This window comes from Cibotium barometz, chromosome 15 (genome assembly GCF_041138505.1).
Source record: "Cibotium barometz isolate CiBa-2024 chromosome 15, ASM4113850v1, whole genome shotgun sequence".
Lineage (NCBI taxonomy): Eukaryota > Viridiplantae > Streptophyta > Polypodiopsida > Cyatheales > Cibotiaceae > Cibotium > Cibotium barometz.
Genome location: NC_141060.1, coordinates 25,613,911 through 25,630,811, shown reverse-complemented (window position 1 = coordinate 25,630,811; position 16,901 = coordinate 25,613,911).

Here is a 16,901-nt window from a genome sequence, read left to right as displayed (position 1 = left end):
CTTAAGGGTAAGAAGCCAAAGCCTGATATGTTTTTATCACAAATCATGTTTCTCATTGGAGATCATTTTCTCAAAGAATATAGAAATAAAATTTTTGATTTGTTTACCTAAAAGAATAATTCCAATATTTATTTTTTATTTGCACTTGTTTCTTAAAATTATTGACTGCTCTATGCATGTGAGACCCCCGCCCCCTCCCGCGAGGATGCCCCCTTCGAGGGCGCTGGCAGAGGAAGTAGCGTCAGTCTCTTGCGCGGGGCAGGGATCTACACTCAGGGCCTCGTCCACAGATATCCGGACAAGAGACTAGCCCGGCGGTTCCCGAAAACCGAACCCAGAAAAACTTCCCTCGCCCACAAGGCACGGGCGATTCCACCAAGGAAATCATCTAACAAGAGAATTGATCTAAGGAGTCAAAGTCTTAACTATCCAAACTGATTTGACCAAACCCAAAAGTCACATGGTCAAATTAAAGAAGAGACTTGCACTTGGTCCATAGAATCACCTCTTTTTTCCTCCTTTATCAAGACACAGCCGTTAATTCCCTCCCATAGATCCAGCCTACCGGCCCATCGGCCCATGGGTTAGCCAACGCCCAACCACTGTATTGGTGGGATTCCTTTATAAAAATTTGGTTATGTTTTGCCCGGGTACTAAGGAAAAGAGTTCCGAGGCCCCCTAGCAAGTATTTCAAACAAAATTCAAGGTAGTCATACCACTTACACAACCAATATGAAATTGTATTTTAACAGATTCGACTATCTTTAAAACAGATTTTAAAACAAATTGCATTTTAACAGATTCGGCTATCTTTAAAACAATCTTTCAATGAAATCATAGTATTACTGATCATAATCCTCTAAAATATTGAGTCTATTTTTTTACAAAATATATCATCCGGACTCTCCGTTGAAGACCAGTTGGTCAACAAACGAGATCCAATATCAAAATTCCACTCACAAAAGTCATTCTTTCGGTTCATCCGTATCTTCCTTGATGTATGCATGGGTGTCCTAGCAGAGCTGCGAGCCCATGCATCACCTAGTCAGAACCCTCTAGGATCCTACTTAGGTGTCCTAGCACTTCACTCAGGGACCGCTTCATCGGTCCTCGTCCATTGTATCGAAAGCGCATCATTTTAACCATATCGAGGCTGGTCAAGACCTCGGCAGGCTTTGTCCATGAGTGACATCCCTTGACGACTCCCCGCCAGCTGTTGCAACACGAGTCTCTCCTTATTTAAACACATACCAAATGCTTTCTCCAGCATTCTGGCATAAAACAATCCTTTAAAAGAAAATAGAGGTTCTATGCAAGTAGAATTCCTGGTTCAAGATTGGTTGTTCCACAAAACCCTTTTCCTTTAATCCATATTTTCTTAATGAGCATCATTGATCTCTCATCAGGGTAATCTACCCATCATTTGACTGAATTTCCAACTAGATTCTTGATGATTCCGGTTAAGGAAAAACTATGCTAATTCAACGGTAGTCTATTCTTTGTGTTAATAATTGAAATTGGTCATGAGGTTTTTGCTTGATTCAGATTCAAGAGTTGGGCAAGTAGTTTACTGGCCACCCCTCTCACTGTCGTGGTCTAACCAAAATTATTCGGTTTACTTCTAACTTTGATTCTTAAGGATTTTCTTCGGATAAAAATCTATTGAAATTCTAACCGTAAGCAAAATTTTAACTTTTTGAATTTTATTTCTTCCTAACCAACCATAATAGATTAAGAAATGGTTCTATATGAGAATATTGGATTTTTATAAAAATACTCTTCTCTTCCATTAATCTAATTTTGGTTAAATACCAATTTGGTGATTTATCCACATAAAATATCTAAGAATATTCTTTCTACCAATTTAATTATCAACCCTAAATTTTTAGGTGGAATTTTGGTGAAAATTCCTCCCAAAATTTAATTTAAAACTTTCCCTACTTAAAACACCATAAAAATTCTTCTTTTACTTAAATACAAATATCCATTGTTTGAATATGCTTAAAATCCCTCCTTTTGCGTTTAAATGATTGAATTCCAAATGTCATGGGAATTCCTCTTTTATCATTTAAAAATTTCTTATGCATAAAATAATTTTATCTAAAATATCTCTTTTTTAAATTAAATAAAAATATCCATTATTTCAATTATGTAAAAAATTCCTCTTTTACTATTTAATTACTTGGATCTCAATTATCATGGGAATTTCTCTTTTTGCATAAAAATAAATTTACCAAAAATTTCTCTTTTCTTTTAATTAAATATTTATGCATAAATACTAAAATTTATTTCACATGAATATGATAAAAATCATTCCTTTGCCATAGGATGTCCAATCCTAGAATATGGTAGGAAGTCCTCTTTTAGCATTATGCATAAAAATAAGATATGTATTATTTTCTAAAAATTTTACCATAGCTTCGCTACTATTACTGATAATTTTTAATTTTTTTCTCTTAAATCTAATAAAACATTGTAATGCAAATATGATGAAAGATCTATTCTTAAACTTAAATTTACATTATGAATTCGAATCATAATTTTAACCATAATCATAAACTTAATTATGATTATTCTACTAGATTAAGCTATTTCCATTATTCCTCTTTTCCTAAATTGATAGGGTTATCTCTTTCCCATTTAGAATCAATTAAAGTAATTTTTAACTACTTATAAATAATCTAAATAAATTAACCATTATTTTGTTGACATAAAAGCATAAAAATACCATTTTCTTATTCTCTAGTTTGACAAGCTTAGATTTTGATTTTGAATTAAGAATTTATCAATGAGAAGCATTCTTTTGCTAAGAATTAGCCATAGGAATGACTATTCTTTTTGGAGAGAGAGAGATATACGTAAGAAAGCATTCTAAATAAGCATAAAGATTAACTTTTTCTTGATTACACATTAAAATTCTTAGAGAAAGCTTGATTTGAATTTAAAACAACCAATTAGAAACTTCTCAAGCTTGAGAGGGGTTGAGAAGAGAAGTCATTTGAGAATATTAACAAAAAACCATAAAATTCATTCTTACCTTAAGATTTGCTTGCTTCTTTTTCTAGAAGTGAAGCCCCCAACCAATCAATTGGTTTAGCAAGTGGATAAGAGAGCTCCAAGAGTTGTTGGAGAGAGAGAGAGAAGCTCCAAGCTCCCCAAAAGTAGAGGATTTTTAAGCGAGATAATAGAAAATATGATTATTTTAATGTAATACTGGCAGGGTATAGCTCATAGATGAGAATACAAAAGAATGAGGGTCTATTTATAGGTGAGAGAGGCCACTAACTGAGTCTAATTAGGTTCTAGAATTTTCCAGCTTCAGTTTGATAACAATATCTAAACACATAACGATCCAATTTTAAATAAAATAGCACACCTCACAAATAAGTATCCACCCCTCTCCATGGTAACCCTCCTCCACAAATCTAAGGTACAAGAGTCCTTGTTTAAGTTACTTCTCACTATTCTAGCTATGTGCCAAACAACTCAGCACTTTTCTCTATATACCATAGCCAAGATGGACATTGTGGGAATTGTGGAGCATGTGAGAGTAGATGTGCAAAGGCACTCGCTTCTTTGTAGATTTTGTAGTGATCAAGCTACCACATATTTGGGTTTCCTACTCCCTTTTGATTGGAAATCTATGGTTGAGGCAAGATGGAGTGTTGTGTATGATTGGAAAGTAATGTGGGGGAGAGGAAGAGCTTGAGTTCCTTGTAAGCAAAGCACACATACACAAAAGGGAACAAGACACAAGAGAGATGGATGGCTAAGTTTTCTTTTATCTTCTTCTCTTCTTTACAACCATTAACACAAAAGAGGTAACAATACATACTATAAGGGAAAGTTCTCTCCTAATACTATTGCATATAATGGCTTATCCATAGTGTGAACCCGACTACATGAGCTAGGGTTATAGCATATAAAGGTCAGTCCATATTGTGAACCCAACTATATGAGCCGACACTATAACTATGCCATAACTATATGAGAAGAAAGATATAAGAGAGATATGGATGGATGAATTATCTTCTATCTTCTTCTCTTATGTTGCAAGCAAAACACACATACACAAAAGAGATCAAGACATAGAGAGTGATGGATGGAAGAATTTTCTTCTATCTTTTTCTCTTCTCTATAACTATTAACATAAAAGAGATAACTTAGAGTCTAGTACTCTAGAGTGGCTATCACACAACCTGTTATCCACCATTGGTATCATATCAACCATAATCTCACGAGCTATGTCAATGGTATAAGTGTGAAAGCTATCATGCAAGTGAGTCATCAATGTCCACAACACTAGTTGGTCTTGATATTGCAACACTCCGACTCGAGCTCAAGTCCACATGTTATACTCCAAGTAACCTCCTAAACCTATGGAGGTTCTCTATGCCCAATGCTGTCATGAAGATGTCAACCACTTGATCCTCTATGCTGACATATATCAAATATATATCTCATGCTAGACCTTTCTCTCTCATAAAGTGATAATGCACATAGATGTCCTTCCTTCTAGCATGGTATACCACGTAATTAGCTAGCTATATTCTACTCATATTGTCACACTAAATGATAACAACCTGATCCATAGGTTCATGCATGTCACCAAGAATATTCTAAAAATAAGTTACCTTAAAAGTTAGCTAGCTATATTTTACTCATATTGTCACACTAAAAATGATAACAACCTGATCCATAGGTGTTGAGATATCGAGCTCGTCTAGTGAGGCGGTGGACACTGATGACCCGCCTGGGGGATAGGCCCCACACTTACACCACTAGCATGGTTGGTGAGATCTTGGGTGATATGCGGCCAGTGGGATGACAGGCTGTGTGACAGCCATTCTAGAGATTGGCATAGTTATAGCGCCAGCTCATTTAGTCGGGTTCACACTATAGAGAACGTGTGTATGTATTTGGTTGAGTACCTTTCATATTGTGTGTACTCTTATTCTTGTATATGGTGTGTATTAAGAGACTAAGGTTGAGTAGAAGGGTGAGAGAAGGGTGTGAGTGTGAATGGACTTGAGGTCCACTTGTTCACCTATTTAAAGGTGAGGCCATGAGGCATTTTGCATGAGAGCAAAGCCTAGTTGTATGCATAAGCAGCTTAATGAGCAAGATATTATTCTTGTATTTTGTGAGTCTCTCCTCTCCACACACTTGATCTATCATGAGCACCACGTTTCTTATCATGGTATCAAAGCCTAGGTGAGTTCAAACTTTGTGGTGTAGAGAATAGGTCAAAATTATCCACTTTTTGCTCATTTTTCTTGTGTGGAGCTCAACCCTCTCATGGTTGAGGCCTTCCAGCAGCCGGTAGAGGGCATATTTCTCAGAGATTCCAACTAGGGAAGTTTTTAGGAAGTCCAGGCGCATCATTTCGTACAGCTCATTGGAAGATTCCTCCTGGCGCTGCGACGGCATTGCTCCCGAAGTCGTCGCCTGCTGATTCTCAGAACCTGCGCTGGCCGTACAGCCATACAAGGGCTGTAGGCCATAATAGGCTGAGCTACTTTAGGGCTTTGATAGCCCATGGTATGGAGACTCTATAGCTCTGACTAGAGCTCCAATGGTCCACGAACGCACCGGCTGGAGGGAAAAAACCAGTCGCCTCCCTTCTTCACTTCAAGCTTTCCATTAAAGCTTGCCTTTTTTGGGTTTTTTTCTCTCTAATCCATTACAACCTTCCACTAATCACTCAAGTGTGAGAGTGAATGAGTATTGCTGGTCTTTAATCTTGATTTTGAAGTGTTTTCCATCTACATGAGGTAGCCATAAACCTCATACCCGTCAAGCTTCAACACCGACATCAAGTTTTAAGCTTTCAAAGTGATTAAAGTGTACTTCTAAGCACTAATTGTGTTGTTTAACACTAATCACTCTATTAATCCAGCAAAGGGAGTTAATCACAAATAGTGTTATTAAACACAAATAGTGTTATTAAACACTAATGGTGAGTTAATCACCAAAATAAGTGTTATTTTATACTAAAAATGTATTTTTTAGCACTAATTGTGTTTTATACACACAAATGGTGATATTAATCATCAACTAAAGTGTTGCTAAACACTAAGGTGGTCTTAACCATCAAAGGAGGAGGTCATCTACATTAAGAAGGCTCTTCTTCATCAACATGGAGGCTGGGCACACACCATAAGTGCCACTTCATTGTCCACCGCTTCTTCCAAAGAGCAATGGTGCAACCATGAACCAATTGTCTTCACCTCATAAGCTAAAGAGGTTGAAGAATTCTGGTTTTTTATCATAAAACTCAGATTTTTGAGTGTTCTTAAAGTTGGGCACATGTACATTAAGTTCTCATCTTCAATGTTTATGTGTGTTACCCTTGAGGCCCTTGTTTGTAAGAGGCATTGGCAAGCCATAAGCCATATGCTCTCGTTTTCCAAGCCCAAGGCACTTCATTCCGCTGCATATTCTGATTTTTCATCGTATAAGATGAGTTGTAACAATGAGCATAGAATCCCTAAATGCTCTACCTTATTGGTTGTCATGATTTTAAGCATTTTTTGGCATTACTTTTGTAAGAGGCATCGGCAACATTATGAGCCATGTCCTCTCCTTCTTGAGCCAAAGATGATAATCCTTATTTGTTTGAGTATTTACCTCAACCAATTACTCATTAAGCTTGTAACTTCAAACCCTAAAGGGTATCATTTAACTAACTTGTATAAAAGCTATTGTAATTGTGGAGTAGACACTCCCTTGACCAATGCATAAGGCAAGTGGTAAGACCCTCCCTTTCCCTTCCCTATTTAAATCTACCTCATTACTCATGGAGGAGATATATCATTCAAGGAAGCATAAAGCATGTTGGAGGACCATCTAAAAGCAAACCATTAAAGCAAGGGTGGCAGCCTGCTTTTGATCATTGTGTGAGAATGGTCAAGATGGAAAGCATATGGTGGAAGCAATGGCATGTATGTCTCAACCATGTCATCTACAAGAAGCCAAGCAAACACAAAGAGTGGGGTGCACCATCATCAAGGTGTACATCTTCATCGACAACAAATAAAGACTTAGATGGCATCAATGTAATAGCCTCTAAGGCTCTAGGAACACATTTGTAAATCCTAGATTAGCACACCTATATTCAAGCCTTGTACGCCTAATGTTATAAAGGCATCTTATGTCCAATACGTCCTATTCCATCCTTCCATAGTTGGTATTGAGGGGGGGTATTAAGAGACTAAGGTTGAGTATAAGGGTGAGAGAAGGGTGTGAGTGTGAATGGACTTGAGGTCCACTTGTTCACCTATTTAAAGGTGAGGCCATGAGGCATTTTGCATGAGAGCAAAGCCTAGTTGTATGCATAAGCAACTTAATAAGCAAGTTATTATTCTTGTATTTTGTGAGTCTCTCCTCTCCACACACTTGATCTATCATGAGCACCACGTTTCTTATCAGTGTGTTGAGTGTTGAGTAGAAAAGAAGAAGATTTTCAGCCTCTCACCTTGTGTGTTCTCTATTAGGGTTTTGTGAGTGTGTGTGTGTGCTTGCAAGAGCTCAAGCTCTCTTCCCCCCTGCATCTTTTCATGGTATCAGAGCCTGGTTCGTTCTAAGGGCTGAGCTGCAAGCAAGAGAACCACAGGAAGCGGTACGAGGGTAAGAGCTTTAACTACTCTTCCCTATTGTGTTGGTGACTACACCCTTGTCGGGAGCTCTAGGGGAAGCACCGACAAACGGTCTCTGATTGAGGAGCTTTCTTCGCGGGAGTAAAGCTATAGGGCAACTATACAGTCCTATCGGACTAAAATTTTTGGGCCGAAAACGCGTTTCAGGCGCGACTGGATCTCCGTTTTTTAGAAAGCAGGCGATTTCGAGCACTGCGGATAAGTCATCGATTCTCTGCAGAACCCTGTTTTAAGAACTGCAGGAAGACAGATTGACTGTGTAGACACTGTGGGTGCTGCAAAGAGGTCTACAGTTGCCATTGGGTGTATGTATGCACATTGAAGTCACTGGTTGTGACATTTGAGAGTACTACAGTACTGCTGTGCAGAAAATACTGCAGGTTGTGCAGAAAAACCAGAGTGCAGTTTCTGGTAAAATTGTGTGTTTAGCAAGATGTCTAATGATGGCATAACACAGATTGTGGCTGAGAAGCTGGATAAGAATAACTTCCATGCTTGGAGGTTCAGGTTGACAAATTTCCTGATGGGAAAAGGCTATTGGGACTACATAGAAGGTGAGCATGAAGAGGCACCGGAGATACCGGATATAAATCCGACTGCTGTAGATGTGAAAGAGTTTAAAGACTGGAACCAAGGAGCCAGGAAGGTTATGTATTGGCTTTTCATTAGTATACAGGACACCATGATTGGGCACATTCAGGATGCCAAGTCTCCCAAGGAGGCGTGGGACACCTTGGTAAAGCTCTATGAAACAAATACCAAGGCACGTAAGATACAGTTGAAGAATGAACTTCATACTGTGGAGAAAAAGAGCATGTCTGTGAATGACTATGAGCTGAAGATAAAGGGTATTGTGGAATCCCTTGCATCTATTGGTGTGTCAGTAGATGATGATGACAAGGTGGAAGTCTGTCTACGTGGTCTCAGGCCATAATACAAGGCGTTCAAGACGTCCATTCAGACTCGGGAAAACATTCCCAACTTTACAGATTTGGTGTCTATGCTGATTATCAAAGAGAAGAGCTTGGGTGAAGACCAACAGTCCTCACAAAGCAAAAACAGTTCAGAGCAACAGGCCTTCTACACGAGTTCAGGAAGAGGACGAGGTAGAGAAGGCTGTGGATGCGATCAAGGAGGTGGCCGAACAGGTAATCAGAATTATGGCCAGCAGCAGCAGCAACAACAACAGTCCCAGAATCAACAACAACAACAACAACACGCAGGTGTGGAAGAGGCAAATTCAGAGGCAGGGGGAGTCAAAGAGACCATGGAAATTGACAAAGGCAATATAATGATGCACGTGAATGCTATTATTGTGGTAAGCCTGGACATGTGTAAGCAGAATGTTATAAGAAGCAGGCTGACATGCAAAATGGGAAAGTGCAGCAAAACAACTATGCATCCTCAAGCAGAAATAATGAGGATAATGAAAGGTTGTTTGTTATGCAGCATGTCGTGAATGCCATGTCTGAAAATGTTGATGCAGCACAAAAAGATAATGTATGGTATGTGGATTCAGGCGCTTCAAACCACATGACGAGTCATGGGGAGTGGTTCAAGGAGATGAAAAACCCGAAAAGACCAGGTTTTGTGGAAATAGGGGATGACACTGCTCATCCAATTGCCCAAGTTGGAGATGTGCCATTGTCTATGCAGGATGGCAAAGTGAAGTACCTTGCAGATGTACTTCATGTACCGAACATAACAAAGAATCTGGTTTCAGTTGGCTAGATGATTGAGCAGGGTTTGCAGGTTCGGTTTAACCCTGATGGGTGTTATGTTGAAGATTTCAAAGACAAGTACAGATTGGTTGCAAAAGGCAACAGAGTGGGTAGAATGTTTACATTAAATGTAGACATGTCTGAAATGAGTGCTGCGATGTTTGCAAATGGTTCAGGAATTGTTGCAGACATAGACATTTGGCATAAAAGGATTGGACATGTAAATGTGCAGATTGAAGTCTATGTAGACAAAAGGAATTGTGACAGGGCTGCCAAAATTTAAAGTGGAAGGTATGCAGAAAATATGTGAAGCATGCCAATTTGGGAAGCAAACAAAGCATGTGTTTCCACGTAACAGATATGTGAGCAGAAATGCACTAGATGTTGTGCATTCAGATGTATGGGGTCCTACGAAGACCATATCTATGGGAGGCTGCACGTATTATGTGACTTTCATTGATGACCACACAAGGAAAGTGTGGGTATACTTCATAAAGGAGAAGAGTGAGGTGTTCACTAACTTTCAAAATTTCAGAGTTTTAGTTGAAAAGCAAACAGGGAAATATGTAAAGTGCCTAAGGTCAGATGGAGGGGGAGAGTACTTCTCCAATGAGTTCTCTAAATTTTTGAAGAAGAATGGTATTCGGAGACAGTTTACATGCAGATACACTCCGCAGCAAAATGGAGTTGCTGAACGAAAAAACAGGCACATTGCTAAGATTGCACGAGCATTGATGGAAGAGAAGAATATGCCGCATTGCTATTGGACTGAGGCTGTTTCTACAGCAGTATACATCATGAACAGGACTCCAACTACAGCCATACATGATGTAACTCCAGAGGAGAGGTTTACTGGCAAAAAACCAGATTTGTCTCATCAGAAAGTCTTTGGATGCATTGCATATGTGCATGTGCCAGATGAGCTGAGAACTAAGCTGGATCCGAAAGCTGAAAAATGTATGTTTATTGGATATTCCCTTGAGCAAAAGGGATACAGGTGTTATAACCCTGCTACACGTGAGTTGAGGGTAAGCAGGGATGTTGTCTTTGATGAGATGAGCAGCTGGTATGCTGCTGAAAAAGAAGCTGTTGGGGCTGATGTGAGTGGAAGTGTGGTTGCACAGAATGCAGGTCAGCAATCATAGTCTTTGAGTGGACCAGGAGAGTCCTCATCTAGTGGGTCTGTTGATAGACCATGGAGTGGCAGGCTGCGTCATAATACCAGTCCTGCAAATGTGATTAGTACATCACGTAAAGGAAAAGAGAAAGTGGTTGAGTCCCTTGGTATGCCTGACATTTCTGCAGGGCATTCTCATGTTGATGGAGAGTCTAGTGGCTCAGATATGAGCCTTGATGAGGAGCTTGGGATCCCAGCTATGAGAACACCTGGTGTAAAGAAGGCTATGGAAGCCATGAATGAAAAGCTATGAAGATCTGGGAGAGTGAAAAATCATGTGCAGAGATTTACCTATGATGGTTATGTGGCACATCACTATGCATATATGGCAAAGGTTGTGCAGGTTGTTGAGCCCACATGCATTGATGAGGCTATTGGAAATGTGTGTTGGGAGAAAGCTATGGATGAGGAGATGGATGCACTATATGGAAATGAAACTTAGGATTTAGTGCAATTGCCTGAAGGCAAGAAAGCCATTGGATGCAAGTGGGTGTACAAAGTTAAACATAACAGTGATGGAAGCATAAACAGGTACAAGGCTAGGTTGGTAGCCAAAGGATATGCGCAGACATATGGGATTGATTATGAGGAAACTTTCAGCCCAGTTGCCAAGATGGCAACGGTGAGAGTTGTGATAGCAGTGGCTGCGTCAAAGCAATGGTCTTTACATCAGATGGATATAAAGAATGCATTCTTGCATGGGGATTTGCAAGAAGAGGTGTATATGTTGCAGCCACTTGGTTATGAGGATGAGGGTCACCCCGAACATGTTTGCAGGTTGAAGAAAGCCTTGTATGGCTTAAAGCAAGCACCAAGAGCATGGTCTGACAAGATTTTTGAATATCTTGTCACTATTGGATTTCATGTAGCCAATGCAGATTTCTAATTGTATGTGAGACATGGTGATAGAGGAGTTGTTCTTGTTGTCATCTATGTAGATGACTTACGGGGGACCATGATGCAGAGATCCTTGATGTAAAGATCTTACTAAGACAGAAGTTTGAGATGAAGGATCTGGGGGAGCTCAGATATTTCTTGGGCATTGAGGTGATTAGGTCACCACATGGTATTGGATTACTGCAGAGACAGTATGGCGGCTTGGACATGTTGTCCAAGTATGGTATGACAGGCTATAAGCCTATTTCTGTGCCATTGGATCAGAATGGCAAGTTGAGTGCAGATTCAGGAGAGATCTTGGAGGATCCTACTATGTACAGGAGCATAGTAGGAAGTTTGATATACATGATGATCACCAGACCAGATTTGAGCTATGCTGTTGGGTTGGTGAGTCAGTTTATGCAAGTTCCACGGAAACTGCATTTGGATGCAGTGAGACGCATACTGAGGTATGTGAAGTCTACTTTGCATTGTGGACTATTCTATGAGACTGGGACAGAGATATGTGTACATGGGTACACAGATGCTGATTGGGCTGGTAGTATCTCAGATAGAAGATCTACCAGTGGATTCATGTTTTCTTTGGGGAGTGTTGCTGTGACTTGGAGCAGCAAGAAGCAGCCTACGGTTGCTCTATCGAGTACCGAGGCCAAGTACAGAGGAGCTGCTATGGCAGCATGTGAGGTAGCTTGGTTGAGAAAGCTACTTGCAGATTTGGGTCTATCAGTGGGGATAGACAAGTTGTCATTTTCTATGACAACATTAGCAGTATACAGTTGGCCAGGAACCCAATCTTTCGTGCTCGTATGAAGCACATAGAGGTCCACTACCACTTCGTCAGAGAGAAGGTCTTGGCAGGAGATCTTGACCTTGTTTATGTCAGCACAGAGGATCAGGTAGCTGACATCTTCACCAAAGCATTGGGTACAGAGAAGCTCCGCAGATTCAGGGCTTCACTTGGTGTACATGAGATGGAGTTGAGCTCGAGGGGGAGTGTTGAGATATCGAGCTCGTCTAGTGAGGCGGTGGACACTGATGACCCGCCTGGGGGATAGGCCCCACACTTACACCACTGGCATGGTTGGTGAGATCTTGGGTGATATGCGGCCAGTGGGATGACAGGCTGTGTGACAGCCATTCTAGAGACTGGCATAGTTATAGCGCCAGCTCATTTAGTCGGGTTCACACTATAGAGAACCCGTGTGTATGTATTTGGTTTACCTTTCATATTGTGTGTACTCTTATTCTTGTATATGGTGTGTTGAGTGTTGAGTAGAGAAGAAGAAGATTTTCAGCCTCTCACCTTGTGTGTTCTCTATTAGGGTTTTGTGAGTGTGTGTGTGTGCTTGCAAGATCTCAAGCTCTCTTCCCCCCTCGGGGGGTTCACCTTTAAAAAATGTTGCATATCACGTGCGTTCAAGAGGTAATAAAAAACCCCCTCTACTTACATGTCACACGCTAATAAAATGACCCCTCTTTCTTAAGAAACTTACAACTTTTTTTCAAAATTGGATAAAAAAGCCCCTCCTGTATATGTAAACCTGTAACTTTTTGGAATTTAAATACCCCTCTTAGATGAACTGACGTGCTACACTTACATACTTTTAGGTGAACCCCCCGGGCTTCCCCCCTGCATCTTTTCAATAGGTTCATGCATGTCACCAAGAATATTCTAAAAATAAGTTATCATGGCATCACTCTTGTACTCTACCTCTATACTCGATAAGGAAACTGTTGACTCCAACTAATAGGGGCACTAAAAAACTAACATAAAGCCACTAGTAGATCTTTTGTTTGTGATACTAGTAGCTGAGCCCAATTAGCATGCGTGTACCCATGTGGATTTATCTCTATACCAACCTCAAAGAAACATCCATAATCAATTCTGGACTATATGTACTTTAGAATCCGTTAAGCCACATACAAGTGTGGCTACCTAGGGGGGCTTATATAAATTGATCACAAGTCCAATAGCATAGCTCAATTCTAGTAATGGTCATGTAGATTAATCTATCTTGTATGCATCTAGATATAGTGGGATCCTCCAAAATCTCACCTAGATCTATGAAAAGATTTGTGTTATGCTCCAATGGCACTTTAATAAGCTTAGATCTCCTATCATAACATACTTGGATAATATATCCAAGGCATATGTGGTGATCACATTCAGAAGTGATGATTTTTACGACCACACTTTTACATGTCATAGGTGGTCTTGTGGTGGCTGGTCTCTTATTAGATCGAGAGACACCATGTTCTTCATCATATAATCTGGCAAAATATTCAAATTCATAATGTCCATTTTTTTGACAACAATTACAATATATGCTAGAACCATATTGTCGATTAGAGTTACCTCCACCACAAGAAAAACAGTTTCCACCACGAGGGAACCATGTGAAAAGGGGTGCTTTTGGTGGTAAGAAGAGAAATCTCAGAAGAATCTGAGTGATGTGTAAGAAGAGCATCTGCAGAGGGCTTTGTGCATCATTCATGATGCTGTGAATATTCAATAAGAGATATGGAAGCACTATCAAAATTAACACTATCTTTTTTAGAGAGAATCGTGACAATATTATCATATTTATAATCTTTGATAGTGTGAAGAAGCTGGGTAACAAGTTGAGGTCATGCAATAGGAGCACCAGAACCAGCAAGTTGATTAACAATTTCTTTTAATTCATAGAGGTAGAAACTTTGTAATCCAATCCATTCAACATATTACGCAGATGAAGAATTTTGATGATAGATTTCTTCTTCTCAAAAGTAGAAATAAGATGTTTCCAAATATCATTGGAAGTAGGAAGATTAAATACATCTGACCTAAGAGAATCATGAAGAGTAGAGAAATTATATCGTCGAGCAACTTTATCTTTCTTTATCTATTTGGATGAAAGTATTTGACAATCAATAAATAATTTCCCATCAGTAATAATAAGTGAAGCAGTAACTTGGTTGAGGACAAAGAGAATTTCCATATACAACGTTCGAAAGATCGTCACCTCTTGAAGAATCAAAGTAATCTCTGCCTTCCAGCTAGGTAAACCATGGCCTTGAAAAATAGGAATATAGCGCTGACCAGAAGCATAACCATTAATAAGAAAAATATTCGCCATGCACAAAGTGTGATGAATATCTTTAAAAACTGTATAAATAATATAAGGTGCGTTTGAAGGAAATCACCTTGATAATAAAAATGAACGTCACCAAAATAGCAGTGTTAGTTCTTTTCGAAATGTAAAGAGTATATGAGGCAAAAGGCCTTGATAACAAAAATGAATGTCACCAAAATAGCAATCTTAATGATTTTTGAGACGCAAAGAATATATGAGGCAACATTCTCTCATACCATGTTGACAAATATGAGAAAGATCAAGAGAGGAACACAAGACATCTCTCCCAAAGTAGTATGTATTATTGATAGTGCATCGGTAAATATAGGTGAGATATAGGTCAAGCTAGGGTGAGCTATATATAGTCCCACAGGTCAGAGGGGAGATAGATAAGCTATTAAGAGTGGGGTTCATCTATCTAGTTTGACAAAGCAGAATGGATACCACCCATAGTCATTGTCCCGAACAAGGAACGGGAAGCTCAGAGTTTATATAGACTACCACAAACTGAATGCCTCCACCATATCGACTCCATTCCAACTACCATTTATAGATTCTCTACTAGATGCAGTTGACATGAGACATACTCATTTCTATATGGGTTCAGTGGGTACAACTAGGTGTAGATGTCCCTAGAGGATAAGAAGAAAACAACCTTCATGATAGAATGAGGGGCCTTCACCTCCAATGTGATGACTTTTGGGTTGAAGAATGCTCTAGCCATGTTCTAAAGGATGGTTCAAGAGATATTCTGTGAATATTTAACCACCTTCATGAGGGTCTTCGTGGATGATTTCAGTGTGTTTGGCAACAAGAAAGAGGACCACATAAAGCACCTCAAGTTGTGTTTGGAGAAGTGCAAATTTGCCAAATTGAGCCTTAATCCCCAACCAAGTGGTTAAGACAATAAATGAAAATAGGACCGATATGGACGCGAAGCTGTATTCAACATTATGGATGTTCAAAACAGCCTACAAGAATGCAATAGGACATATGCCAACATAGTGTATGGACTAGAAGTAGTACTTATAGTGCCCATGAATTCCTCAATCAAAGCCTCGGGATAGTCGTGTAGAAAGACTCTCTCCTAAAGAGTCATAAGTGCACAACATTGAGCAACTCCTTCATCTTGATGAAAGGAGACTGCATAGTGCATGGATCACTGAGATTCTGAAGAAGAGGTGAAAGCTCTAGGTGGATAGAAACAAAAATTTCAAGATCTTCGAAGAAGGAGACGTAGTCTTGCTACTCTCGTCAAGCATGGGACCTCACCTAGGAAAGATGAAGATGAGATGGACAAGCCCATTCAGAACTGTCAGGAAAATGAAAATGGGAACCTTTGAGCTAGAAAGTCTAGATGGTGAAAAGTTAAAGAAACTAGTGAACAGATATAGGCTGATCCTCAGTAGGAAAAGCGTATCCAGACTCGGAGAATTTCCAACAAGAAGAATCTGAGGTGAGTTAGGATCAGGAATCAGAAGTGGGAAACAATTCTTGCGAGAATGGAAATGGAAAAGAAAAAAATCTAAAAATAGGAATTGTCGTAAATATGATCTCAGTGCACACACAGAACGAGGAGCTAGTTGGCGGCATGGAGGTGGTAGGAAAATCGATGTTACCACCCCTAAACATGATGCATAGATGAAAAGAAAGAGGTGTCACATCACTTTCACCCTGCCTCAACCTGGCCACATTCATGACCTTGTGGCTTGTGCATTAGGCACACATAGATAGAATTTTAAAATAATTAGAGAGAATCATGAAGTTTTGGTCGTACCAAGGAGGGACATATGCCACACGACAATGACTAAAAATCATCAAAATTTCTCTATTGAATGACTAATTTACATGTTTGTATTGTGCAAAAACTCCATTCTACACTTTGCTTCCAATTATCTCCTTGAAAAGCTTAGTTGTCACCCTTACCTTTCGTCTCTCCACTTCAAATATCACGTGTCTTAGAGGATGGTGCAATTTGAGTATCTCTCGTCCACCCTATATAAGGAGATAGATAAGCATGCCTAATAGATGGAGAGGATGGGACTGAAGCAATTCACGGATCTGCCTTGGGAGGAACTCTAGTTCAATTTTAAGTTGGGGACCAAATGGCGCAACTCCAAAAATTGAACATTATCACAGTACCCTCAAGAGAATAAAGAAATCGGTCCGCTATATGTATCGGAGGTGTTCAAATTGTTGGGGTGAGGGAGAAGTGGAGATCAATCTACTACTGTGATGAGGACTTGATCAAGGAATTTAGCCTACTAGAGGGAAGAGCCAAGGAATATAAATTGCATGTCTAGAAAGACCTTTGGATGGTGAAAGACATTGAAGC